At 41.3% G+C, this 27,512-nt stretch overlaps 1 protein-coding gene across 1 annotated transcript in view; it reads left to right on the forward strand.

Annotated features, from left to right (window-relative positions):
* The window catches only part of LOC105555230 (X-ray radiation resistance-associated protein 1-like), a gene marked incomplete at its 3' end in the record, with an annotated part of 45,603 nt that overhangs the window by 15,119 nt on the left and 2,972 nt on the right, over positions 1-27,512 (forward strand). Inside the window, exons 3-6 of the mRNA XM_012002048.1 lie at positions 1,934-2,005; positions 5,574-5,646; positions 8,491-8,588; positions 14,356-14,489. The remainder of the gene's footprint in view (positions 1-1,933; positions 2,006-5,573; positions 5,647-8,490; positions 8,589-14,355; positions 14,490-27,512) is intronic.

Genomic DNA, 27,512 nt, shown 5'->3' on the forward strand with positions numbered 1-27,512 from the left:
TCTCAGAGTTATGGGGTATCCACTCTGCCTATTGGATGGTTCCACTTGAATGTTTCATTGACAGTTGAATTACAGCACCAATGCTCCTACTCCAAATCCCAAAACAGATCTCTTTTCCAGTATCTACTTTACTGTCTCTGTTGGCACTACTATCTACCCCATCGCCAAGCCAGTACCTGAGGTTTTCCTTGACATTTGCCTCTCCCACACTGTCCCCACCCCAATGTTTACCAAGTCCTGGCACTTTTACAAAATAGTTTTCAAATCTGTTTTCTCGTCTTGACTGTCATGACCCTCATCTGGGCCACCATCATCTCTTATTGGACTAATTCAAACGTTTTCTATCTGTTGTGAGCCAATTAGGATGCTTTTATTTCACCTAAAAAGCCAGAGGCGTTGTTTAGGGTAGATTAGTTTACTGGATTAATGACGTCTTGCAAGGCTTGGGTTCCTTCTGTCTTTCTACTGTGCCATTTTACATGTTACCTTGTCCTCTTGGACTGATTGCCTTCATGATCCTGAGATGGCTGCAGCAATTCTGGTCATCACATACAGAAGATAACATCCTGAAGTAGAGAAGGGATTGCTACTGTCTAATGTCTTTTCAGAAAGGGATTGTTACTGTCTAATGTCTTTTCAGAAGTAAGAAAATGCTTTCCAAAACCGGTCCCCCTCCCCAACACCAAGCAACCAGTATCTCATTATCTAGACCTATGTCACATGCCCAAACAGTTATGAGTTAGGGGAATGAGACCTCCATGACTGGTTTATACAGATCAAGACTTACTGCCTGAAGCTGTGGCTTAAGAACATTCCATTTGGAGAAATGTGAATAACACCGGTGTTCTTTAACAAGGAAGGAGTAGTGGTTATTAGGAAAGTAATTAACCAATCTGGTACATTGGTCTTTCCCCTTCCTCTCCTGTCTTCTCATCTACGTGATGTAATCTGTCTGATATGTCTATGTGTAGCTGACGTTACAATTTTTATAAAATTACTATCAGCCCCCTACTAAAAATCTGCTTTCCGTTTGTTGTAGGATAAAATCCACGCTCCTTTGTAGAGCCAGCGTGGACTCATGATCTAATGGCCATCTCACTAACCTTATCTTGTTTTTCATCCTCTCAGAAGCACCTTGCTTTTTCCTGCCTTGGTAGACTTCATAATCCCTACTACCCACTTTCATGAGACCTATTTAGCTCTTAGGTCTCTGAAATATTACTTCCTCAAGTAAATATTTCCTCATTCAGACTAAGGTTAGGACTTCCTGTTATATCTCTTATAGCATCTTGAATTTCTCCTTTAAAATATTTATCATATTTATAAATACATACTTGCTACTTGGCTTCCCATGACACTGTAAGCTCCATGAGGTTATGGAATGTCTCTGCTTTTTCTTCATTGTCTTCCCAATGCCTTTTAGTGCCTAAACATAGTGGGTACCATAAATAAATAATTAGCAAAAAAAGAATGAGGTTTGATTAAATATAAATGGAAGCTCCAAAGCTAAAATTTACCTCTAACTTTTAAATTATGTCAGGTGACATATGGTAGTCAAAAGTGCGTAGAGTTTAGTGATTACAGATTTGGATTAGTAAGATCTGTCACTTGCTAACTGTGGTACCATTTTTTGGCAAGGCACATTACCTCTTTTAACCTTGTTTTTCTCATTAAAAAGGAGAGATAATCTTACTTATGTCAAAGGGCTTAGTTAGGATTAGAAGGAAGTTTGTTAATGTATTCAGCAAAACATATGGCCCAATTTAGTGTTTGGTAAATATTTGGTGAATGAATGGATGAATAATGAATGAATGAATGAACAAGCAAACAAATTATGACAAGTACAAAAGATTGCCCAAAAAGAGAAGGCTGAACGATAATAGATTAAACTTTGTAGGGGCCTTAAGAGCCAACTCTTTGTATTATGTTCCAGCTAAAGCACCACTGTGTGAGGAAGCCATCAGATCTGTGCACTGTTAATGTCAGTGGCCTGAAGTTCTCCAAGGTGAGGTCTGCCAGCAAAGATGTGATTGGGGTGAGCCAGACTTGAAATGGTGCACCTGTCTGTTGTGGTTTGTCTCTTGCACCTCCAGAGTCCATAGGGACTGGAAATCTGGTCACATAGAAGGAGGGAGAGGAGGGTCAGACAAGGATTTATTGGGTAGAAACAATATTCAGACACAAACTTTTGCTACAAATTTTATATTGTCCTTGTCCCATTTGACATGAATTAAAGAAAGTTGCCTTATGGGCCAGGCACGGTGGCTCACATCTGTAATCCCAGCACTTTGGGAGGCCGAGGCAGGTGGATCATGAGGTCAGGAGCTCAAGACCAGCCTGGCCAAGATGGTGAAACCCCATCTCTACAAAAAATACAAAAAATTAGCTGGGCATGGTAGCGGGTGCCTGTAATCTCAGCTACTCGGGAGGCTGGGGCAGAGAATTGCTTGAGTCCCGGAGGCGGAGGTTGCAGTGAGCCAAGATCGTGCCGGTGCACTCTAGCCTGGGTGACAGAGCGAGACTCTGTCTCAAAAAAAAAAAGAAAATTGCCTTATGAAACTGGTTTCGAATTTGCCATGTAATTTTGTGGGTACATAATTCATTGTGTGGCACTGAGTTCCCATCACAAGAGCCTACAAAAGACATTTCTTAAGTTTCAATGCCAGGAATTGTAATGGTTTTCCCAAGAAGCTGGTTCATTCCTAACTTACAGGTGCTGTGACTCATGCAATGAATCATGTTTCTTTCTTTGTGTTGGCTTATAGGCAGCTTGGAGCCATATTTGTTACCCACCATTAGCCAGTGTGTATACGGGATATTATAACATACATCTTTGGCATGTAGGCTTTCGTGGCATACCAAGAGAGATTACTTGTATAAACCATAGAGTAGAGGCTCTAACCCACAGAATGGCCAAGTTTGTGGTAGAGCAGACTGCTCCTTTAACAGGGTTCTGCTTCACTTCATTTAGTACTCATGTTTTCAGAATTGAGTTACTTCGGGACAGGTTAGCCATAGAAATATATTCATCTTGTGGCTAAGAGGCCGTCCATTCTAGGCCAGCACATGGTCCTGGAGATTATAATATATAGGTCACATGTAACAGTGAGACAAAGTCGTAGAAGAAGATTTCAGAGGTCTCTGTCAATTCAGCTTGTGAGGGCTACAACATGGCTGGCCAAAGCTCAGTCCCCTCATTGGATACCATCTGTTCTTCTTTTACTTATTCACTCACCTGCTCACCAAACATTACTGAGGCCTGGTGTGTCTCTGTGCTATTTGCTGGAGGGTATAGAGGTGGCTCAGACACTGCCTACCCTCTGGAGCATATAGTCCAGTAGGGAGGGAGGAGGCTGGGCTTAGATGGATATGGAGTTAGACGGGACTAGCTAATGCAGCCAATGAGAGAAACACGAGAGTGCTGAATATGACCTCAGAGGACAGGCCCCTGACTCAGCCTTACACAGGAAACACACCCTGGAGAGGGTGGTAGCTTAGCTGAGACCCATGGGATGAGTGGATGCTTGCTAGCTTTGTGGTTAAACCATAAAGGAAAATGTCTGTGAAATTTAATTAAAAATATCTATCTAACAAAAGTTACCATAAACAAAGGTAAAAGATAAGCTGAGGCTAGGATAAGATATTAGCAAGTAATATAACCAAAAGGTATTAGGATCCAGAATATGTCAAGAGCTCCTACAAAACAATAGGAAAAAAGAGAAACCCAGTAGAAAAATAGACAACAGATAAATATGTTAGTATACAGAAGAGGAACTTGAAAGGCCAGCAAATACAGGAAAAGATACTCAGCCTCATAAGTAATCAGGAAAATGCAGTGCCTTTTTATAATAATCAGACTGGAAAAAATTAAAGTTTTATAATGCCAGTTGCAAGGATTTAAAGAAATAGAACTTCTCATACACTGCAGGTAGGACTATAAATTGTTTTAACTACTTTTGAGAACAATGTGGTACCATCTCATAAAGCTGTGTATTCCCCACAGCTTAATAGGAGTATATCATTAAAGAAACTCTTATGATGAGGAGGTGTGTATTAGAATATTAATTACATCATTGTTTGTAATAAAATTTGGAAACAGACTAAATGGGAATGAATAAACTTGCAATATATTCAAACAATGGAATATTGTACAGGAATTAAAATGGTTGAACTGGGGCCAGGCGTGGTGGCTCATGCCTGTAATCCTAGCAATTTGGGAGGCTGAGGTAGGAGGATCACTTGAGGTCAGGAGTTTGAGACCAGCCTGGCCAACATGGTGAAACCTTGTCCCTATTAAAAATACAAAAATTAGCCGGGCATGGTGGCAGACACCTGTAATCCCACCTACTTGGGAGGCTGAGGCCGGAGAATTGCTTGAACCCAGGAGGTGAGGTTGCAGTGAGCCAAGATTGCACCATTGCACTCCAGCCTGAGTGACAGAGCAAGACTTTGTCTCAAAAGAAAAAAAAAAAAAAAAAAAGACCGAACTAGAACCACATCTGTCAACATATGTAAATTTCAAAAGCTGCATGTATCGACAGGTAAATCTCAAAAACAGTGTTGAGTGAAAAGGCAGGTTGCAGAATGATACCTACAATATTATTGCATTTAATGTAAAGTTTTACTATCTGTATCTAGCATTATATATAGTTGATAGATACACACACATGTGTAATATAAGTATAAAAAACGTATGGGAGCTGGGTGCAGTGGCTCACACCTGTAATCCTAGCACTTTGGGAAAAGTGATTATTGTAAAAAGGCACTGCATTTTCCTGATTACTTTTTCCTGTATTTGCTGGCCTTTCAAGTTCCTCTTCTGTATACTAACATATTTATCTATTGTCTATTTTTCTACTGGGTTTCTCTTTTTTTTGGCTGAAGCGGGTGGATCACTTGAGCCTAGGAGTTTGAGACCAGCCTGGAAATCATGGCAAAACCCCATCTCAGCTAAAAATACAAAAAAGAATAGCCAGTCTTGGTGGCGTGTGCCTGCAGTCCTAGCAACTCAAGAGGCTGAGGTGGAAGGATCACCCAAGCTGGGGAAGTCAAGGCTGGAGTGAGCCCAGATTGTGTCACTGCACTCCAGTCTGGGCAATGGAAGTGAGACCCTGTCTCAAAAACAAACAAACAAGCAAACAAACAAAAACTACCAACTATGGGAATGATAGTCTCCAATTCAGGATAGCTGTTATGGGATTAGTGAGGGGATACATGGACGGGGTGGTAATGGTGGTGGTTCACCCTATATAATATTTTCTTTAAGGAAATTTAAAGCAAAGACAGAAAAATATTCAGCTGTATTAAATACATACATCTGGATAGTGGTGATATGGGTCTTCAGAGTGTCATTCAGTATACTTTTCTGTACATTTGAAATGTTTCATAGTGGGAAAAAAGCAGGAAAACGCTTACAGCACTCAAGTGGCTGCTCTTGTGCTAAGGATGTCCCTTATTCCTTTAGGTCTTTGTTCCTTCTGACAGTGGCCCTGAAGCTTCAGCAAGCCTTTTAGGCAGGGAACTAATCTTGTCGACTTTTTTTTTTTTTTTTTTCCTGAAATGCTTTCCTACAGGCTAAGGAAAATGACTTCAAGCATTTTCATTCTGTGATTTATATCAATGCCTCAGAAAACCTGCTGCCTCTAGGTAAGCTTTTTCTTTCTTGAAAGCTCTCTTCCTCCTCTTAGCCAGCACAGCCATTCACATGTCTGAGGATTTGTCTATCTATCCATCCATGATTGGCCGCACATCTCTTTTTTGGGGTACAATAGGCTGGGTCCTGGAGAGCATAAAGACCTCGATTCCAGTCCTGTTCTGGCGCTACCTACTTAGAACATTTTTCTGTGATCTGCTACTTTTCCATCTGTCAATGGGGGTAATTCCCTTCTTTTTTCCCTCCCATTGCAGGATACCTCGCAGGCTCATATGAGATGGGTGTATAAAAATGTTTCTAAGCCTGTAAAGTGCTCCTGTGAGAGCATAAAGCCTTCTGTTATTCAGCAAATCCACAGCGACCCCTGCTGGGTATTAGCACTATGTGAATATTTGGCTTTTAGAAATGAGTGCATCCAGTCTTGCTCTGGTGAGCTCGTGGTTTGGTGAGAGAGATGGACTCAGATACAGATAGTTAAAGCAGAATGAGGGGAGAGCAGTGAAAGAGAGAATCAGGAAATATTATGCAAGCATATATGTGGGACTTCAAGCCAGGCCAGAGTGTCAGGAGGAACTTCTGAGAAGAGGAGCACCTAAGCTGAGACCAAAAAAATGAATAGGAGTGATTCAGGAACTAGAAGGTAAGAAGGCATTTCTGGCTGCTGAAGCAGATGTGGAATGCAGCACCTGATCAGGAAGACTGAAGAGGTTTTGTATGTTTGCCAGGGAAGCATGTCGGGGACAAATGAAACTAGAGAGATTGGCAGTGACTGGATTATCAAGGACTAGGAGTGAATTGGACTTAGTGCTACAGGCGAAAGAGAGCCTTGGAAGGGTTTTAAATAGAGAAGCTCAGTGGCAGTTGTGAGGAGAGTGGATTATAAGATAAGAAGAAGATGGAGGCCAGGAAACCTGGGAGATTTTTTCAGGTTTTTAGGGGAGTGGAGATGAGGCCTGAGCCAGGATTATGACAAGAAGCATGCAGAGGATTGAGAAAAAGAGAGAGAGAGAGAGAGATTGAGATTGGTTTAGAAGGAGTAGAAACCACAGGACTTGGTAACTGATAGACTGATAGGGATGTAAGGAGAGGGAGGAATCAAGGGCGCATTTCACTGAGACAGGGCACAGCACACTAGAGAAAAGGCAGGTCAGAGGGAAACAGGGTAAGTTCAGTTTTGTTGCATTGAGTTTGAAGATTGTTTTCAAAGAAGCATATGATGAGGTCCTGCCCTTTAGGAGACAGGGTGTTCTGTCAGGAGCTTGGGCTTGAAATACAAAGGCCAATAGGTATATGAAAAGATGTTCAACCTCACTAATAATTACAATGGATCAAGATACTGTTTTCTGCCTGTCAAATATTGGCAGAAGTGAAAAGGGCTGATGACAGCCAGCATTGGTAGGGAAATGGATATTCTTGCATTGAACTGTGGAAGTATAGTCATTGATGTAACATCTTGGAGGTAACTTGGTAATGTTTCTTAAAATTTAAAATAGTCATTGCCTTTAATCTAGTAGCTTTACTTCCAGGAAATTATTCTATAGAAACACACTCGTACAAGGCTGCTCATTGGAAACATCCAGAAATACTCACAAAGCAGCCTTTATTAGGTTCTACTGAACATTCTGACTTACAAGACTACCATGGGCTATATTTAACATCAGGTTCACTTAGAAGGCTCTAAGTAATTCCACACAGAATGCCAGTACTGCCAGCATCAGGAGTTTCTCTTCAGTGGAGTTCCCAAAGCCATCCATGAGGCATTCTTTGTGCCCCTTCTCCCGACCCCCAGTGTCAGCTCGGGTACAAGACAGTGAAACTGTCATTGGGTGGATGCAAAAGCCACCCTGGCTTAGAAATCTCATTCGCCACAGGAGCCAATATACATTGAAACACTTATAGGCATAGCTCCTAGAGTTTCTGCAAAGGATATGTCCAATTATAGGAATCACTACACATAGGGAAGCCCAAAATTATGGTGCCCCTTTCAGGCGTCTATCATTCATTTACAGTTTCTCCTAGCCCAGATGTAATTTACCAACCTAGGGTGATTTTTACCACAAGTGATACTGCCTGGAAATGCAGTTACTATACCATTGGTTTCAGGTTACCAGAGGAACAGGGCTAGAAAAAGTTCAGTTCTCATTCAGAGAGAGAAACTTTTATTCATATAGTTCCTTACCTTTTATTCATATAGCCTAAAGGCTATCAATAGGGAAATGGATTAGTAAACTAACATATATCTATACAGTAGAACATCAAGAGACAGTAGGCATATCTACATGTTTCGACATGAAATAATCTTTAAGTTATATTGTTAAGGGAAAAAGCAAGTCAGTACAATGTGTACAGAATGACTCTATTTTTGTTAAAAGAGGTATGTGTGTGTATTTTGATATATACATGAGAAAAAGTTGAGTGCTATATATGCAACTTTTAATACTTGTCTCTGGATGTTGGGATTAAACAGAACTTTTTATTTTTCTATGATGTTTGACTGTTTTTCTTAGTTATGTTTTAATTTTTGTAATCAGGATTAATAAAGATAATTTTTTAAATGTGCTTTGCTGTTGAGCAGACTTAGATTCAATCCTTGGCTCTTTCACTTACCAGCAATTTCATTCTGGCAAATCACTTAGTTTGGCTGAGGCTTAGTCAGCCATAGAATGGAAGTAGTAATCCCTATTTTTCTGCGTTGTTGGAGATTTAGAGGCCATGTATGAAGAGTACCTTATACAGTGCCTGGCCTAACCCAGTAGGAACACAGTAAATGGTAATTATTAATATCTTTCTCTTAAGTCCTTTACAAACTGCAGACTGTCTTTCTCCTCCCCATGTAGAGGCATTTCACACGTTTCCAGCCCTAAAGGAACTGGATCTCGCATTTAATGGCATCAAAACTATCTACGTGAAATATGGAGACTTTAAGTTATTGGAAGTAAGTTGGAGGTAGGAAGTTTTTGGTGCCCACCAAGTTCCCCTGTAAGGAATGAGTATAGAGCTTTACTGATTATAACTGTTGGGAAGGGGCTTGCTGGGCCTGTACAGCCAGGCCCTTGCTTCATTGCTGGTCTCCAGGGAGGGTGGGGGTGGGGGTTGTAAGGGCAATGATAGTAATGGAGGTGGTGGTGACGGTAGAAGTGGCAGCAAATAGTTGATACCAAAGACTTAACCATGGTGCATGGTCCTGGAAAATAAATGCCAAAGGTCATGTCCAAGGGAGTCTGTGCGGAAAAGTTTTAAAACAGAATATTATAGGAGGGAGAGTTTTGAGGGGAGATCTGGATCTAGTGGGGGTTGAGGAGCCATGGAGCTTAAGAGCTAGGTGCAGCAGATTGGATCGGCTCAACTAGAGATATTATAGACTCATTCCAGAGTCTCATTGTGGTCTAAGTGAGCTGAATCAGTCTCAGTGGCTGGGATAGAGCAGGCTATAGGCTTAGTCCATAACCTCGGAGATGAGTATGAATAGGGATTCAATGGCATCAGCAGCAGAGTCTTGAACATTTGTACATTCACAGCTGTTCTTCAAACCCCAAATTAGAAAATACAGAAAATTTTGTTTGCATTCTTGGTTTTCTCCTAAATTTTCCCATAGCCATGCATTTTCTGCACATGTCCTCATAGTTCAAGTTGATTACTTCTTCAGCTTTCATGAAGACTTGTGGGTCACTTTTTACAAAGGAACAAAGCTTTGTCACTACCTGAGAGTCACTGCATATGTGGACAGTAAAGGACAACAGAGTTGGAGCCACGTGTGGGGCTGGGCATCTGGCCATGCTCACTCACTGAGGAATAGACTCTTCTCCACATGCTGGAGTAGAAGTGTTTCAGAGTCAAATCTCAGCAAAATGTCTGCACATCATGAACCTTGAGGTCGACCCCAAAGAGCTATTAACTTAAATGATTTCATCAGCAAACATCAAGGGTCAGCCATTCTTCACAAAAGCCTCACTTAACCTGTTGTTGTCAGTGAGGGGAACCTTCTACAAGAGTGAGTTTTTCAGAGTTGATGGCCTTCATATGCCAAAGCTTTAAAAGGTTTTAAGCTCTTGGAATAGCCATCTTCCTAAATTGGATTATATGTCTTTGCATTTTTAAAGCATATTCTGCTGACTGTAGTGGAACCTTCTCTCCATGGTCTCAAGTCATATTGAAGATAACAGTAATTTACTATGATTTGGGACAACAGTAGTCCTCACACTTGTCCAGGAAGCAAAGCTCTTGAAAGTCGAATAAAATAGAAAGTTTACAACAACCGGTGCATTTTTTTCTGTGTTAATAAATATTTAATAGTAGATTTTGGAATAGACAGAAGGAAACAGGTTTCAGATGGTCTAGAGATACAGGGAGCCATGTCCCTGACCTTTTAGCCTGGAAGCTTCTTAAGAATTTCCATTTATTTGTTCTACTTTTTCAAAGAGTAGTCATTGAGCTCCTGTGTTGTGCATTGTACCATGCATCTTGTCTTCTTCCCCTACCATTTCAAACCTGTTTCAAGTGCCAGTGGGTTGAAGGGAGGAGGCATGACTATAGGCTCTGACCCCACAACTGACTAGCTTGGATCTAGTGATTGACCATGAGTGACTTTTTTGGAGGCCTTACTTTATAGTGTGATTGCATCTGATGAAGATGATTTATCCACAGACCTACCCTTACGAAAGGGTGTTTACATAAGAGAGCAGACCAAAGTTAAGATGCAGAATATAAATGAAAACAGGAAATCTCTTGCCCAGCCATCTGTTTTCATCTGTCTGTGATTTGCAAGGGCTCCCTAAGAAGAAGGATAAACCTGTCAAATATCCTGAATTTGCAGCTCACAGTAATGAATATTTTGATGTGTAATAAAACTTGATGTGACTCAGCAGATGTAGTAGCCAGGTTAGGAGTCTTCTGTTCTTGTTTGCCAAAAAGGCTGCCCCAGGAGGAAAAGCCCAGAGTAGAATAATTCTCCAGGAGTCAATTCAGAAAAACTTAACTTGCCATGGTTTGATTCTCAGATTCCAGATCTGAAGAAGGTTCAGCTGGAGCCCTGCCCTGGCAGTCAGAAGACCTTCTTTTGTCTTGGTTTTGCCAGTACTTTGCCATGCCTACCTGGCCAAACATTGTACCCTCTCTGGGACTAACATTTTCCCTCTGTAAATTCTGGGTCAGCTCTGAAATTCTGTGGCCTATGATTCTAAGGCTATTCATTTCTTTGAATTGCACTTAATTCTATAGAAAGCAAATTTGGATCCTACATTAAATAGTCAAAGCAGCTAGAATGAGGTCAGCAAACTTTTTCTGTACAGCAGGCCAGACAGTGAATATTTTAGGCTATATCAAATATATATGACCATATATATTTAGACAATAATATATGGTCATCAACTAATCATAACTAGTCAGCTCTGCTGTTGTATAATGGAAAACAGCCATAGATAATATGTACACAAATGAGAAATGAGGATGGCTGTGTTCCAATAAAACTTTATTTATTTTAATTAATTAATTAATTTTTTGAGACAGTCTCACTCTGTCACCCAGGCTGGAGTAAGTGGCACAATCTTGGCTTACTGCAACCTCTGCCTCCTGGGTTCAAGCGATTCTCATGCCTCAGCCTCCCGAGTAGCTAGAACTAAAGCGGGGAACCACCACACCCAGCTAATTTTTGTATTTTTGGTAGAGACAGGTTTCACCTTGTTGACCAGGCTAGTCTCAAACTCCTGGCCTCAAGTGATCTGCCCACTTCAGCCTCCCAAAGAGCTGGGATTACAGGCGTGAGCCACCATGCCCAGCCTGAAACTTCATGATGCTGACATCTGAACTTCACATAACTTACACATGAAACACACTCTTATTCTTTTTTTGATTTTTTCAACCATTTAAAAATGTAAAAATTGGCTGGGCAGGGTGGCTCACACCTGTAATCCCAGCACTTTGGGAGGCCAGGGCAGGAGGATCGCTTGAGCCCAGGGGTTCAAGACCAGCCTGGGAACAAAATGAGACCATGTCTCTACAAAAATTAAAAAAAAAAAAAATAGCATGGTTGTGCATGCCTGTGGACCCACAGGAAGCTGAGGCAGGAGGATCACTTGAGCCTAGCAGCTTGAGGCTTCAGTGAGCCATGTTCATACCACTGCCCTCTAGCCATGTTCACACCAGGGGTGACAGAATAAGATCCTGTCTCAAAAAGAAAAAAGCAAAAATTATTCTTAGCTCATGGGTTATACAAAATAGCAGTAGGCCAGGCCAGCTTCTGAGCTAGAACGCTAATGAAACAGCTCAATATGGTTGGAATAGAGACTGAGACACAGTAGAGTGTAGTGATATGTGAACCTGGAGGGGTAGCAGAAAAGAGACTGGGGAGAACCTTGGAAACTTGCTGAGGAGTTTAAACCTTATGGAGAGTAGGGATTCGTTGAAGGGTTTTAAGCTAAGTGGTAGGGTCAGAACTGCATTTTAGAAAAACCATTCTGGCTTCTGTATAAAAAATAGATTGGAGGGAACAAGTATGAGAGATATTAAGGAGGCAGATAGAATCCGTAGGCTGACTGTTCACACATGAGTATGAGGGAGAGAATGTTCCCCACCTTTCCCTGTGCTTATCTTGGGCACCTTTCCAGGTCTTCCTCCTGTAGGCTTCTCTGTTCCAGCCAAGTGGGATCACCTCATTGTCTGAACCCTCAAACCTTGGAATTTGCTCATGGTGGCATGAACTCGGTGCTTCTGTAATACTTGGCTAGTCTTGTCAGGCCATTTCTTATACCATGGACTTCAGTCATAACCAAACTATTCATGGTTCTCAGAACAAGCAAGGTTGCCTCCTGCCTCCTGTCTTCCATACATGCCACTTGCTGCCCTGAATGTGTCTTTGCCCTCAACAATTTGGTGAATACCTGTTGGTCTCTGAGGACAGCTCAGATGTTACCTACCCTGTGAAGCCTGTCCTGATCCCCTGGTAGACCTGACCATTTCCTTCCTTTGTGCCCTGATTCGTCTGTCTTCAGACATCTATCCCAGTAGCATTGCTACATAATGAACATATACATGTATTTAGCTGAGTAGGCTGGGAGCTCCTAAAGGGCAGGGATGGGTGCAAAGTAAGCCTTATGCATAGGGTTGAGGAATGAAAGGATGATGATGATGATGATGACAGCCAACATTAAGCATTTACTGTATACTACACTCCAGGATAAAGGCTTTATTTACATAGGAACCACTTATTTCTACTTTACAGATAAGGAAACCCAGATTAAGTAATTTGCCTAATATCACATGGTTAGTCAGGACTTACGCCCAGGTCTGCAGAACTATCAATTAATTATTACAGCAGAGTCAGACTAAACCCAGTCCTTCTCTGATGGTAACCTGTAGTGTGTATATGTCTGACTATGTAATACTGATGTGGCTGACCAAAGACTTACTCCTGTACCAATTGAATTAGGCGCTGAAACCAACCCCATTCAATAGACTTCAATGTGTGTTGAGGAGGTGGGCACACGGAAGCACATAAGAAATAGGGGTGCATGAAAGGGAGCCAACTTGTATATATAGAGTCTACAGAGGCTTAGGAGAAGGAGAACAAATATTGGACAGATGTCATTTATCCCGATTTTCTTTGTCTCTGCAGAGAAACACAGTTTTCTGATTGACTCCTTGGCCCCTTGACCCCAGTCAACTATCTAATGAATCCAGAAGGCCAGTTAGAAGGTGGTTGACAATAGGGTGAAAATTTGGGTTTATTGTCCTCATAAGCCAGTTTATTTCTTTTTATTTTTATTTTTTCTTCTTTCTTTCTTTTTTTTTTTTTGAGACAGAGTCTTGCTTTGTCACCCAGGCTGGAGTGCATGGCGTGATCTCAGCTCACTGCAACCTCTGCCTCCCAGGTTCAAGCAATTCTCCTGCCTCAGCCTCCCGAGTAGCTGGCACTACAGGCACGTGCCACCACACCCAGCTAATTTTTTGTATTTTTAGTAGAGTCGGGATTTCACCATGTTATCCAGGATGGTCTTAATCTCCTGACCTCATGATATGCCCACCTCTGCCTCCCAAAGTGCTGGGATTACAGGCATGAGCCACTGAAGCCAGTTTATTTCAGCTCATTTTTTATGTGCAACTACTTTGCTCCAGCTCTTATGCTAACTTACAAGGATAGTGTTACAGTGGCATGGCACTTGACCCCACAGTCCTCCAAGTACCAGTTTATGATCTAGTCCACCACTGTGTGCCAAGCACTATGCTAGGCATATCCATATGCCAAATACCTGGCAGACTTGGATAAGTACCCCGAGTACCCTGAGAGCAGTTTAGATAAAGCAGTCAAAGTTAGGGGAGGTAGAGATTCCATCTGTCTGGGGAATTGAGAAGGTTTTACAAGGAGGCAACTTTTGAGCTGTCTTTTGGGGGCTTGGATTAGGATACATGGAAGAGGGGCATTCCCATTTAAGCAAAAAGTACAAGCAAAGATCTATAGGTGGATGAGGCAAAGAGCGGGGAGGAGTCTGTTTGCCCAGCACTACAGGATAAACAAAGATTTGTAGTGGCAAGTAAGGCTAGAAAACCGGTTGGGTACTGACTCTAGTAGACCTTTAATGTTAAAGGTGCAGGAGGGGTTTTTCCTGTGGGCAATGGGGCACTCTAGAAAGTAGTTCCCACATCATATATATGAGCATCATTGTCACACAGAGTGCTTATCTTCCCCATCTTTCATCTTTGCATGGCAGTTCTTGGACCTTTCCTTCAACAGCCTGACTGCGGAGGCCATCTGTGATTTGGGGATTCTGCCACACCTCCGTGTCCTGCTCCTCACAGGCAATGGCCTCACCTCCCTGCCGCCCAATTTGGCCGTCGCAGAGCAGTAAGTTCTATCTCCCGGAGTCCATTCTGTGTTTTTGTGTATAAGTATCCAAGGAAATAACCCATAGCAGCTTGGAAGTGCCATAAAGACAGGCTGTAAGTGCTCAAAGCAGGGATAATGCCACCTACTGAAGCTCCCAGAAAGGCCGCAGACACGTGCCCCCAATTTCCTGTGTGCTGTTAGGAGAGATCAAGATGTTTGGCAAGCCACTTTCCCTGCCTCTGACTGGTCATCTGTAAATTGTCTTGCCAGACAATTCTCCTTCACGAGCCTTCTGTGTCAGCTCAGTAAGTCTGTTCCCTGGTCTCTAGATAAGCTTTGTACATTCCCACTCTGCACCTTTGCTGAGACCATTCCTTCTGGCTGGTCCTTCCTCTCTTGATAGTAATAAAAACACGTATGTCGTACTTACAATGAGCCAGACACTGTACTCAGCATTATATATGTTAACTCATTAAATCCTCATAACAGCTCTGTGAGGTAGGTCTCCTATTATTATCCACATTTTTTAGATGAGGAAATAAGTACAGACATTTAAGTAACTTGCCCAAAGTTGCGAAGCTAGTCGGTAACAGACCCAGGATTTGAACCAAGTCTGTCGGACTCCAGAGACCATACTCATGACCATTATATTATATTCTTATGTAGATTCTGTACATTTTCTAAGGCCCAGCTCAGACCTTCCTCCTTTCCCTACCAGGAGCCTTCTCTGACTGCTTTAGCCCATGCCTCTTAATCCCTTCTCTAGGGATCAGTTTAATTTAGTGTTTCCAGTTAATTTAATACTTAGCATATTCTATTGTGAGTTATGCCTAAATATATATGTGTATATATGTAGTAAGTTACTTAGATTTTATATAGTGATGATTGTGGTTGGTTAGTTACTCAAGGGGGTTGAGATAATAGTAGTGATCATTTATTAGGGGTTTCATTAGTTAGGGTTGTTTTGTTTGCAGGTAATAGAAGTCCAATTCAAAGTAGCTGAAACAAAAAGGGGAATTTATTGGTTCATGTATGTGAAAAATCAGGTGAATCTGCTGGATGCTTTGGCTGCATATAGGTGCACAGGATGTTGTCAGGTCTCTGTGTGCATCTCTATTTCTTGAGCATGTGTACAGCTTCTCTTAGTCTGTTACTTGTTCTGTCATACACATGAAGACATCTTTGTTTTCCTTAGTGTTGGCTTCATTCTTTTTTTTCTTTCAGTTTTATAACTTTATTTGATATAGTTGACAATCAGTGATTAGTTCTTGTCCACATCGACTGTCTGTAGTTTTTGAAAGTGGCAACAGGTACATAGGTAACCAAAGTATAGAGCTCATTTGGTGAATCTTCATCCTCATTATGTTTTCTGGACAACCGCACATGGGTTCGGCATGGGACATTCCTTATTCCTTTGGCCCAGACAGCCTTGTTGAGCCTGGTATCAATGCGCACATCTAGAGTTCCCATCTCCTTCATGGCAAATTTCTGAATCTCTTTGAGTGCTCAAGGGGCACGTTTCTTGAAGCCCACTCCATGGATGCCCTTGTGAATGTTGATGGTGTATTCTTGGGTCACCACCTCATGGATGGCAGAATGGCCCTTTTTCTTCTTGCCACCCTTCTTCACGGGAGCCATTCTGCCGGGTCCTGGCTTCATTCTTAGATAAGCTTTCTCTATGAGCCTGTCAGGCTGTAGACAGAAATACAAAACCCACTTAAGGTATTAAAAATAGAAGGGATTCTTTGGTTTATCGATTGGTTTATTGATTTATTAATTCTTGGCAGGGAGAGATAATTGGTATTTTGTTATGGAAAGTTTTTTAACACATATAAAATTAGAGTCAATCATAAAATTGACTCCAGGTACCTATCACCCACAATTATCACCTGACAGTTATCAAATTATGGCCAGTCTTGTTTCATCTATGCCCCCATCACGCCCCCTCCTGGAATATTCTTAAGAAAAATCTCAGATATATACAGCCATAAATGTTTCATATTATTTCATCTATAAATATTCCAGTATGTAGCTCTAAAAGGTAAGCACTCTTAAAAATCATACCCAGAGAACCATTATTCCACCTAAAATATCACTAGTGATAAAGAGAGGGAATTGGTTACATGGCTGTTAGAAGGGATGGAAGACCTAAGTGGAGAAGAGGGGTATGGGAAGAACAAAAAGAAGAAGCGTTGATAACCAGAGATCAGAAGCTGCATCACTGCTCAACTGAAGTCAACAAGTCTATATCCACTGCTGGGCTTTCAGGGAGGGTGTCACTGTAATTGTAGACCTGCTGAAGATGTGATGCCTCAACCAAGGCTGGAATCTCTGCCAATGCAGTTACCGTGGTTAGTACTGCCATTGCTGCTGCACTATCACTGCTGCTGCAGACAGAAATGCTATCAGAAGCCAAACAAGACAGTTGCTTCTCCCCAGCTCTGGCCTTCCAGTCTCTCATGAATTCCTTCTATTGGCGGTATCCAGCTAGTTGGAAAGGCAGTCTGGGAAGTGTAGTTAAGGAGGTGGCTCCAGCCCCCTGCAATACACAGAAGAACACAGAAGGAAGGGGTGAAGGCTGAGAGCAAACAGGCAGATAACTGGCACCATTCAACCCTTGGAACCCCAATATCTACCCTCCTGCTTCCCTCCATATTTAATTTCCATACAACAATAGCAACTGCACCATGCTTTTACCTAACATGAAGGAACTCTTCCTCTTACACTGAAGACACTTTCACCATCTCCTCAAGAAGGATGAGACACAGTTCCATCAGTTACTGTAGCCATCGCTGGATGATATTATTTTCTCTTCTAAAGAAATTTATGGATATTTTATATCCTAAAAACTAAGTTGTAAAGTCAATCACCACTAGCAGTTTAAGTGTGCATGCGAGTGCACACACACACACTAAGGAAGGAAGAAAATGCACATGAAAATATGCATAGTTGCTACAGTGATCATTTCTTAACTGGTCAGGAGGCCATAGTGAATATTCGTAAATCCTTTTTTCCATCACCTATTTAATGTTCCTTTGTCCTCGTCCAGCACTTTGGCTGGTTGGGGTTCTTTAACTGATGTGGTCTTCTGAACCTTTACTTCTGAAGGGTCTGAGTCTTTAAAGGTCCTGCTTTTACTGGGTTGCTGTAGTTTTCATTAAAAGACTAAAAGACATGGAACTTCTTAGAGGAGCACTAGATAATACTGTAGTCCCAAAGATACTTTTTTTTTTTTTTTTTTTTTTTTTTACCTCAAGGTATAACAGCAATTATATTTATTTTTATAAACAGTATCAGTCACCTAGTCAGTAGAATGAACCCCTCTTTGTCTGACTATAGGTTCAGTGAAATGAGAAATGCAAGTGGCCAGTAGCAATCTTGACTTCCAGTTCAGTTGAACCATGATTGTGTCTCCTGGTAAAAGTACCTCCTTAGGAACTAAGACTTGTAAATCAGAAATGCCAAAAATTATAGAATGAGAAGCAAAAAATCTGCAAGTGGACTATTAGATATATTGTAAGAGGAGCTACTTTCATTTCCATTAATTCCTAGGCCCTTAGGTTATGGTTATGAGAAAAACAGTATCAGTTTTGGTTTCTGTGATACCCTATGCTGTTAAGTTAGGGTCCCAACTTTAACTATATCTATTTGGTATAGTAGATAAATCATCAAAGACTATTTCACTAGAGGATTCTGAGAAGATGATAGAGTAGGAAGCACCAAGAGTGTGTCTCCTCATCTAGACAACAGTTTCATTGGCAGAATCAGTCTGATGTAACAATTTTGAAACTGTGGACACAAATAATCTTCACACTCTATTAAAAGTTTACGTCGGCCAGGCGCGGTGGCTCACGCCTGTAATCCCAGCACTTTGGGAGGCTGAGGCGGGCGGATCACGAGGTCAGCAGATCGAGACCATCCTGGCGAACGCAGTGAAACCCCATCTCTACTAAAAATACAAAAAAACTAGCCAGGCGTGGTGGCGGGTGCCTGTAGTCCCAGCGTCTAGGGAGGCTGAGGCAGGAGAATGGCGTGAACCCGGGAGGCGGTGGAGCTTGCAGTGAGCAGAGATCGCGCCACTGCACTCCAACCTGGGCGACAGAGCGAGACTCCGTCTCAAAAATAAATAAATAAATAAATAAATAAATAAATAAATAAATAAATAAATAAAAGTTTACGTCTTCCAGGGGAAGATTTAGATGACAAACTGCAGCTAATTTCAGTCAATTACAGCTCTTAACCCGGTAGCAGCTACCCATCCCCTAACTCCCAATCTCATGGTTCAAGTTTTAAACCTGAAAATTAGAATAATAAATATATTCGTTGGGTAACTCACATGCAGCTTGCAGAAGCCAGGGTGAGCAAAAAGATCCCTGTCCTCCAAATTTTAGAGATTTGTGCTGTGATCACTGATTGCTACTTCTAATCATTGAGGCACAGACAGAGAGGCACACAACCATTGTTGGACACACACCCATCCACAACTGTCATAAGCCCTTTCTGCTCCAGCTGAAGAGACTTCCAGGGAATTTAAAGGATTTCTTTTCTTAATCCCCATTCCTTTCCCCCTCTTTTGGGAGCCAGACATTAAAGTCTGGGACATTTAAAAGCAGCTGCATATACAGAAGAAATGAGAATGTCACCACATATACCGAGAGAAATGCACAGGCTTAGAAAAGACCTGAGAAGACCTTACATTTACACCTCAGCCTAATCCTTGACACAGAGACAGCCTACAGTAATCAAATACAAAACAAACAAAAAAAAAAAAACCAAGCAAACCCTGGTAAAGGGGAGAATCTGATTTCTAGAGTTACCATATTAATAGATTCAAATATTCAGCTTTCAACAAAAAAATCACAAGGCATACAAAGAAACAGAAAAATATGGCCCAGCCAAAGGAAAAAATTAAGCAACAGAAACTATCCCTGAGAAAGGGAGGACTTACTAAAGACTTTAAAACAGCTGTCTTAAAGGTTTTCAAAGAACTAATGGAAGATATGAATAAAGTCAAGAAAATGATATATTAACAAAATGGAAATATCAACAAATAGATAGACAATGAAAAAAGAAACCAAAAAGAAATTTTAAACCTGAAAATTAGAATAAGAAATGAAAAATTCACTGGAGAGATTCAAAGGCAGATTCGAGCAGTCAGAAGAGAGAATCAGCAAACTTGAAGATAGAACAATTAAATTTATCAAGTCAGAGAAACAAAAGAAAAAAAAAGATCGACTTGAACAAAGCCTAAGGGACCTGTGGGATTGGGATACCTTCAAGCAAACCAACCTATGTATTATGAAAGTTCCAGAAGGAGAAGAGAGAAAGCACGAAGAGATTATTTGAAGAAAAAACAGCCTAAAACTTCCGAAGTTTGATGAACGACATGAATATAAACATACATGAGGCTCAGTGAACTCCAAGATAGGATGAACTCAAAGAGACCTCCACTGAGTCATATTATAATCAGACTGTTAAAGGACAGAGAGGATCTTGAAAGCAGTGAGAGAGAAGCAATTCATCACATACAAGGAATCTTCAATAAGATTATCAGCAGACTTCTTGTCAGAAACTTTTAAGGCCAGAAGGCAGTGGGCTGATATATTAAATATTTAAAGTGCTAAAAGAAAAAAAAAAAAAACTCAATCAGGAATCCTACATCCAGCAGAAGTGTTCTTCCAACGTATGGAAGAAATTAAGACATTCCCAGATAAATAAAAGGTAGAAAAAATTAATTACCACCAGTCCCGCCCTGCATAAATACTAGAGGGATTTTTGCAGGTTGAAATGAAAGGATGCTAGACAGTAACTCAAAGCTGTAAGAAGAAATAAAGCTCTCGTTAAAGGTAAATACATGGGCAATTACAAAAGCTAGTATTATTGTAACAACAGTTTCTAATTCCACTTGTCGAACATTGTGGGCAGGGAAGGCAAATCTATATCCAAAAATACATTTATAATCTAGTAAACAAAACTTGCTGCTGCTTTTTAAAGTCAACTTGGTACTAGATGGCTGTATAATCCCTCTAGAAATGGTGCCATATTAGAGGCTCAGCAGTGGCTTCTGCCATTGGCAGGTTGAGTACTCAGCAAGTGTTATAACCAGATTTGCTTTGGTGAAAGGAAGTGTGTAGCCTTCATCCCCGCCACCAAGGGAAAGAGAGTAACGGACATTCATGGAATGGGTTACCTTATCTTCCTGACCATTGAGAGTCTCCCCCACAGGGGATAGTCTTGGGGAAACAGTCATATGAGACACAAATAATCTTCATACTCTGTCCATTCTGAGAAGTTAAGTCACATAGTTTTTCTCTATACTTTCAGCCACTTTCCCATATTTTTTCCAAGCTTTGGCTATTCAGCTAAACCATCAGCCGCTGCCCATGAATCAGTATAGATCTGTACTTCTGGCTATCTCTCTGACCAAGCAAATGGCTGATCAGATACATTGTTCTAAGTTCTGCCTACTTAGAAGATTTCTCTTCCCCTGTCTTTTTGGTCACTCCTACATGGGCCTATAATATTGTAATAGTTGACTTTGAGAAGGTATCAGCATATCATGCTAAGTCATTTGTAAACCCAACTGGAGGTTTTTCTTCCTATATTAGATGGCCGCATGACCTTAGTTAAGGGTTGATGGAGAGGTAGCAATACAGCAGGAGAATGCACCATAGGAATCTGAGCCATATATTCCTGCAACTTTTCCAGACTTGCTGGAGCCTGATTTCAAATATTGCTTTCACTTGATAGGGGAGTTCTGTTGCATGTTCAGTTCATGATGAGTGGCTCAGGTTGCATGATCACACAGTATCCTGTGGTCAGGTATTTGGCCTCTACCAACATGTACTAGTAAGCAAGAAATTGTTTTTCAAAAACAAAATAGTTATCTGCAGAATAGGGCATGACTTTGCTCAAAAATGGATCTGCTATGGGTACCTAGAAAAGGCTGTATTCGTAGAATGATGACGTACTTTATCATCCAAACCAGGACATATATGAGAGTGAAAAGGGACAGTATTAATAATTATTTGGAGATAACAGGTGAAAACTCAGGCTATCATTGAAATCCAGGATGTATGGTACCGTATCTGTACAGCACACCTATTTGCCATAGTCCTTTAGAAGCCATTTGGACCTGCTGAGTCATATGCCCAATGGAAGAGCAACTTGCATTACAGTTGGGAACTATTGTAGAACCTTGCCTTGCTCTGGGCCTCACTCAAAACTAGCAGCCTTGTGGGATACTTAGTAAATGAATTAGAACAGCACAAATGTTTTATATGTCACTTCTAAAATCTAAACAGGGGATGGGCACGGTGGCTCATGCCTGTAATCCCAGCACTTTGGGAAGCCAAGGCAGGTGGATCACTTGAGGTCAGGAGTTTGAGACCAGCTTGGCCAATATGGCAAAACCCCGTGTCTACTAAAAATACAAAAATTAGTCAGATGTCGTGGCGGGTGCCTGTAATCCCAGCTACTCGGGAGACTGAAGCAGGAGAATTGCTTGAACCTGGGAGGCAGTGGTTGCAGTGAACCAAGATCACACCACTGCACTCCAACCCTGGGTGGCAGAGTGAGACTCCATCTCAAAAAATAAATAAATAAATAAATAAATAAATAAAATAAAATAAAATAAATATAAAATCCAAATAAAATCCAAAAAGGCCAATGAAACTTTGTGATTTTTTTCTTACAAGTAGTGTCAGATAAATAAGAAGCAAGGTATAGGATTATGTCTTTCACATTAGAAATATATCACAACATGCTTCAGATACCTGGACAACAACAAAAAATCCATATCATAGTACTCTGAATTTTGATGGGGGAGGGGGCTTACCTCCATCCTGTAACACAAAGGTATCTTACTAACGCATCTGGGGTGTTTGCAACTTTTCCTGCTTGCCAGGTCCAATCAGCATGATATTCTGTAGGATATCAAAATAACCAAGAAGATCCCAGAGTTGATATAGCCCCAAGAGAAAAGGACAGAGGTGTACTGTTGTCCCTGTCAGGTGAAAGCAGACTGCTTCTGGTAGTTTTTGTTAATTGATAAAGAGAAAGAAATATCTGACAGGTCCTTAGCTATATCCACAGTGCCAGGGGCTGGGTTGATTTGTTCCAGCAAAAAGATTCCACATCTGGAATAGCAGCTGAAAGTTGGAGTCACCTCTTGATTAAGCTTACAGTAATCTACAATCATTCTTCAAAACCTGTTTTCTGTACAAACTAAATAAACAAAGGATATCTTCTTCACAAGTTAAATAAACAAGAGATGTTAAACAGAGATGTCATAGGAATCACTATCCTTCCATCTTTTTGGTCTTTAGTGATGGCAGTAATCTCTGCAATTACCTCAGGGATTCAGTATTGTTTTTGGTTTACTATTGGGAAGAAAGTTTCCTTGGGTTTCAGTTGGACACTTCCTACTATAATGGACTATACTTTGTTGCTCAGTAAATAAATGTGGGTGTTCTGCCAGTTATTTAGTATGTCTGTTTCAGTTACACATTCAGGAACCGAGGAGAAACCACAAGGTAGATTTATGACTCCACTGGTCCGTTGTGAAACAGACTTTGGCTAAATTTTCATTCTTCCATCTGACCTTTATGATCCCCCGTTTTTGAGTGAGGCATGGTCTACCATGCCTTTCATATCCACAGATATTAGCACCAATTTGCAGACACTGTCTAGTAATCCTTACAAGGCTGAATTTAGCACTGTTCAGTAGAACTGACTACAATGTTGGAAATGTTCTGTATCTGTGTTGTTCATAGTTTAGCTACTAGGCATATTGAGCTCTTGAGCACTTGCAATGTAGCTAGTGTGATATAGGAACTGAATATTCAATTTTATTTGAGCTTAATTAGTTTTAAGTTAAATATAAATAGGAACTGAATGAGAGGCCATGGCTCTTTCTTTGGACAACTCAAATCACTTTTTTCCTACCAGATCAAGGGTTTTCTGGTGATCTACATCACTAATAATTTCAAATCATCTCATTTCAATTATAAACATTGAAATTATTTGAAGCTAGTCTTCAGTCTCTGCAAGGTCCATACTGTTTCTAGTATATATATCCTTCGAGGGTTTGGTTTTCTAATGACCTAACTTAGAGCATGAGCAGTCAGGCTTCCATACTGTGGCATGCCTTGGATTCCAGTTTTCGGCCGCTGGCCCAGTAGGGTTGTCAGAATCTCTGCTCAACTTCTCAGCCTCTCAGCCACTTCTGGAGTCAGCAGACAGTCCTAGGGGGAAAGTATTGCATGAACCCCTTTGGATTTCCTTCTTTTTTCAAATCTTAGCACCATAATTCTTCACAGCTTGTTAGTTCCCAGGTACCTTAAGGCAGATTGTTTTTAAATGTATATTTTGTCTGGGTTTTCTAGTTTTTTACTCAGGAAAGAGTTGGTCCCACATTATTTAGTTTGCAACACTATAAACCTTTCTATTTATTTTGGTACCTAGGGTCACTCAGTATGGAAGAAGCTTAAGCTAAATTCCTGACTGGGTGTTTTCTGAACCACTCTGATGATACAGATTTGGGCTACAGTTTTGCAAGAGGACCAGTCTGCCCTTCCCCTTCTCCTTCTCTGTTCACTCCAAGACAGTTTTCTCCTGGCTATGGGATAAGGAGAATGGGTTTAGTTTTGGTTAATTTCACCCTAAGGGTGTATCCCTTTAGGATCCCAAATTCATTTAAGGGTCTCTGATTAAACTCCCCACCTTCAGGGTGCCCGGGCTTTGATTCTCTAGCCCCATGATACTGTCAAACCATAGTTCAGTTTCAACAGGATAAGTAAATGCCCTCAAGGCTTCAGTGGCTTCCTATGTTAAGTTTCTCCCTCTGGGATTTTAGATTTGGCATACTGCTTCCTTACTCTCTTCACATCTCTTATACATATTAAAATGATGGATCCACCACCACAGGGAATGGTGGTGTGTGCCTGTAGTTGCCAGCTACTTGAGAGACCAAGGTGGGAAGATTGTTTTAGGCCAGGAGTTCAAGTCCAGCCTAGGCAACATAGCAAGACCCCATCTCTACAAAAGAAAATAAAATGATGGATCGTTTTTCTTTTTATATTTTATTCATCATTCTAGTTGTTGTCAGTGGAAAGCCTAGTTACATAAAATAAGGTAAGTCTCCCCCACCCTGCACTTCCATGTTCTTATATATGAGGGGGAGAATAAATGTATTCCTACCTGCATCAGAGTAGTGATTGAAATCAGCACGCTTTGGGGCCGGGTGCGGTGGCTCACACTTGTAATCCCAGCACTTTGGGAGGCCGAGGTGGGCGGATCACGAGGTCAGGAGATCGAGACCATCCTGGCTAACATGGTGAAACTCCGTCTCTACTAAAAACACAAAAAATTAGCTGGGCGTGGTGGCACGTGCCTGTAGTCTCGGCTACTCAGGAGGCTGAGGCAGGAGAATGGTGTGAACTGGGGAGGTCAAGGTTGCAATGAGCCAAGATCACGCCATTGCACTCCAGCCTGGACAACAAAACAAGACTCCAACTCAAAAAAAAAAAAAAAAAAAAGAAATCAGCGCACTTTGAAAGCTGTGGGTTGGCCAGGCATGGTCACTCACACTTGTAATCCCAGCACTTTGGGAAGCTGAGGCAGGAGGATTGCTTGAGCCCAGGAGTTCAAGGCCATCCTGGGCAACGTAATGAGACCTTGTCTCTACAAAAATAAAAATAAAGCTGTGGGGCTCCAGACAAATACCATTGTCATTATTTTCATCCCACTCATCTATCTAGATTCAGTATGCTCTGTGGGTTCTTTTTCTGCCAGCCTCTTAAACTTTGGTGCTCCCCAGTCATCCACCCTCAACCTACTATTTTTCTTAATCTTTATACTCTTTATTGGTGGCCTCCTCTCCTCGCAAGTCTTCTCAACTATAAGCCTGTTTAGCCTACTTATCAAACTCCTCACACACATCCCCATGCCAAAAAGCCCTCCTCACTCTCTATTCCTTTCTTTCCTTTCCTGGCCTCATTGACTGGCACTTCTTCCCATCTACTATGTAGTTGTCCAGGCTAGAAACCTGAGCATTAGCCCCATTTCAGCCTCCCTCATTCCACACATTCGTTCAATCACCAGGTGCTGTGAATTGTACTTTCTAAATTCTTCTCAAACCTGCTCATTCCTGTTATCCTCCTGTTTGGTCCCAGTCTGCAGTTTCTTGCCTCCCAACCCATCCTCCTATCTGTCAGCCAGAGTGATCTTTCTGAAATGCACATGTGATTCTATCACTGCCCTGCTTAAAGTCCTTTAGCAGGTTCCCACTGTCCTAAAGATAAACTCCATTAACATCGCTCAAGGCTTTTTATGGCCTGACTCTGTCTGCTTCTCTATCCTCCTTTCTCTTCACTTTTTCAATTCATCATATACCTCATCTATTCTGAACTATTTGTGTCTCCATCTCTTGCTATTTTCTTTGTCTGGATGAGTTAGGGGAATCATATTTGACCCATTCTATCTTTAGACTATTACTTGTTTTGAGCTGAAATCTGCTACTTTGGCTCTTTCATTAGGCCTACGCCCTTTCTGCTTCAGACCATACAAGTTGGTGTTCTCAGGCACCACCAGCACAGAGCAGAGGATGAATTGTTACCTCCTTTCTTTTAGTCACTATATTCCAAATAGCGCCACCTAAAAGAGCACTAGCTTTTTAGTAGCCACATCATAATCCCCTTTTACACATAATCTGTTAAATCATGTCTCCCTTATTCTGTGTGTTTGCACAGTTGATGTTCTATATCTTAACACAGAAGCTGATCTGACATTTGTCCTAATGTAAGTACTTGCTAAGTTTCATCTTATTTGTTGCAGCCCTTGGTTCAGTCTTTTGAGCAATATTTTCAGCCTGACCCAAAGTCTTATAGTGTAAAGTAAAATAAATCCCCTTTTACCATATAGATAGAGGATCTAGGCCCAGAGATGCTCAACACCAGCCAGAAGTCACACAGCAAGCAAAGCAGCAGCAGCACCCGAGCCAGAGCTCAGGGGCCAGGATCCCTGAGCTACTACATTAAATCTCTCAGATTTTAAGTAGTATTAATTCTGTTTGGCAAGAGAACTGATAATAAAAATAGCACCACTCTGAACAGCTGGAAACCCTGGCTTCTCCACTACAGACAGACTTTGCCACTTCAAAGAGCTTTTCTTCCAAAACTGCAACAGGAGGGGCTCGGTGGGAAAGCCTGCTGCTTTCCTCTGAAGGTAGGCATCTGTCTTCTCACCCATCTGATGGCTGCCCCTCTATTTTAAGATGTCTATTTTAGACACAAAAAATGAAACTTTCCCATGCTATAATTAGGGTGGAACTTTAAAAAGCAAAGTAGTGTAACTTGTCACAAGAGACAAGACAGAGCCAACTTCTGCATTATGGAGCTTAAGAGGAATTTTGTAAAGGCTTATTTCTTAGCTGTTTCATATTTCACTGGAGTAAAATAAAGATTGGCCAATCAATTATAAATCAACAGAGGTGCTGTGCACTGTTCTGTAATAGCTCTCAGATAGAGATTAAAAATTCAGTGTATGAAAGTTGGTCTTTCCAGAAAGAGGAAAGGGCACATCCGTGACCTTGAAATATTATGAACTATAAAGGCTTCCTGCCTTCTCTGTTAAGTGTCTCTGGTCTTTGGACTTCAAGCCTGTTCCCCATACTGTTGCCAGGTCTCTTTCTGAAAGTTTATCTGACCTGTCCCTTTTTCCAGTCAGAACTGTCATAATCTATAGAAGTCTGTCAGTGTTAGGATACGGAAAAAAAATCAGGGGGGAATTGATTGTAAGAACATTGGGGAATCTCACAGCCGTGCTTTAAGGTCATACTGAATGTAGGCCCTGAGGACTGTGGAGCAGCCTGGAAGTTCTGTCTCTCAGCTTTCACATCTCCTCTTCTCCGTGACTTGCCACATTTTTCTTTACAGGTGGGCTGCCTGTGTCTTTCTAGACGCTATGATGGGAAACATGGCTGCCTATAGCTTCTAATACTGTTACAGATCCAGCCACGAAGAGATTATTATTATTATTATT

The sequence above is a fragment of the Mandrillus leucophaeus genome, unplaced genomic scaffold, assembly GCF_000951045.1.
Source record: "Mandrillus leucophaeus isolate KB7577 unplaced genomic scaffold, Mleu.le_1.0 Scaffold674, whole genome shotgun sequence".
NCBI classification, from domain to species: Eukaryota; Metazoa; Chordata; class Mammalia; order Primates; family Cercopithecidae; genus Mandrillus; species Mandrillus leucophaeus.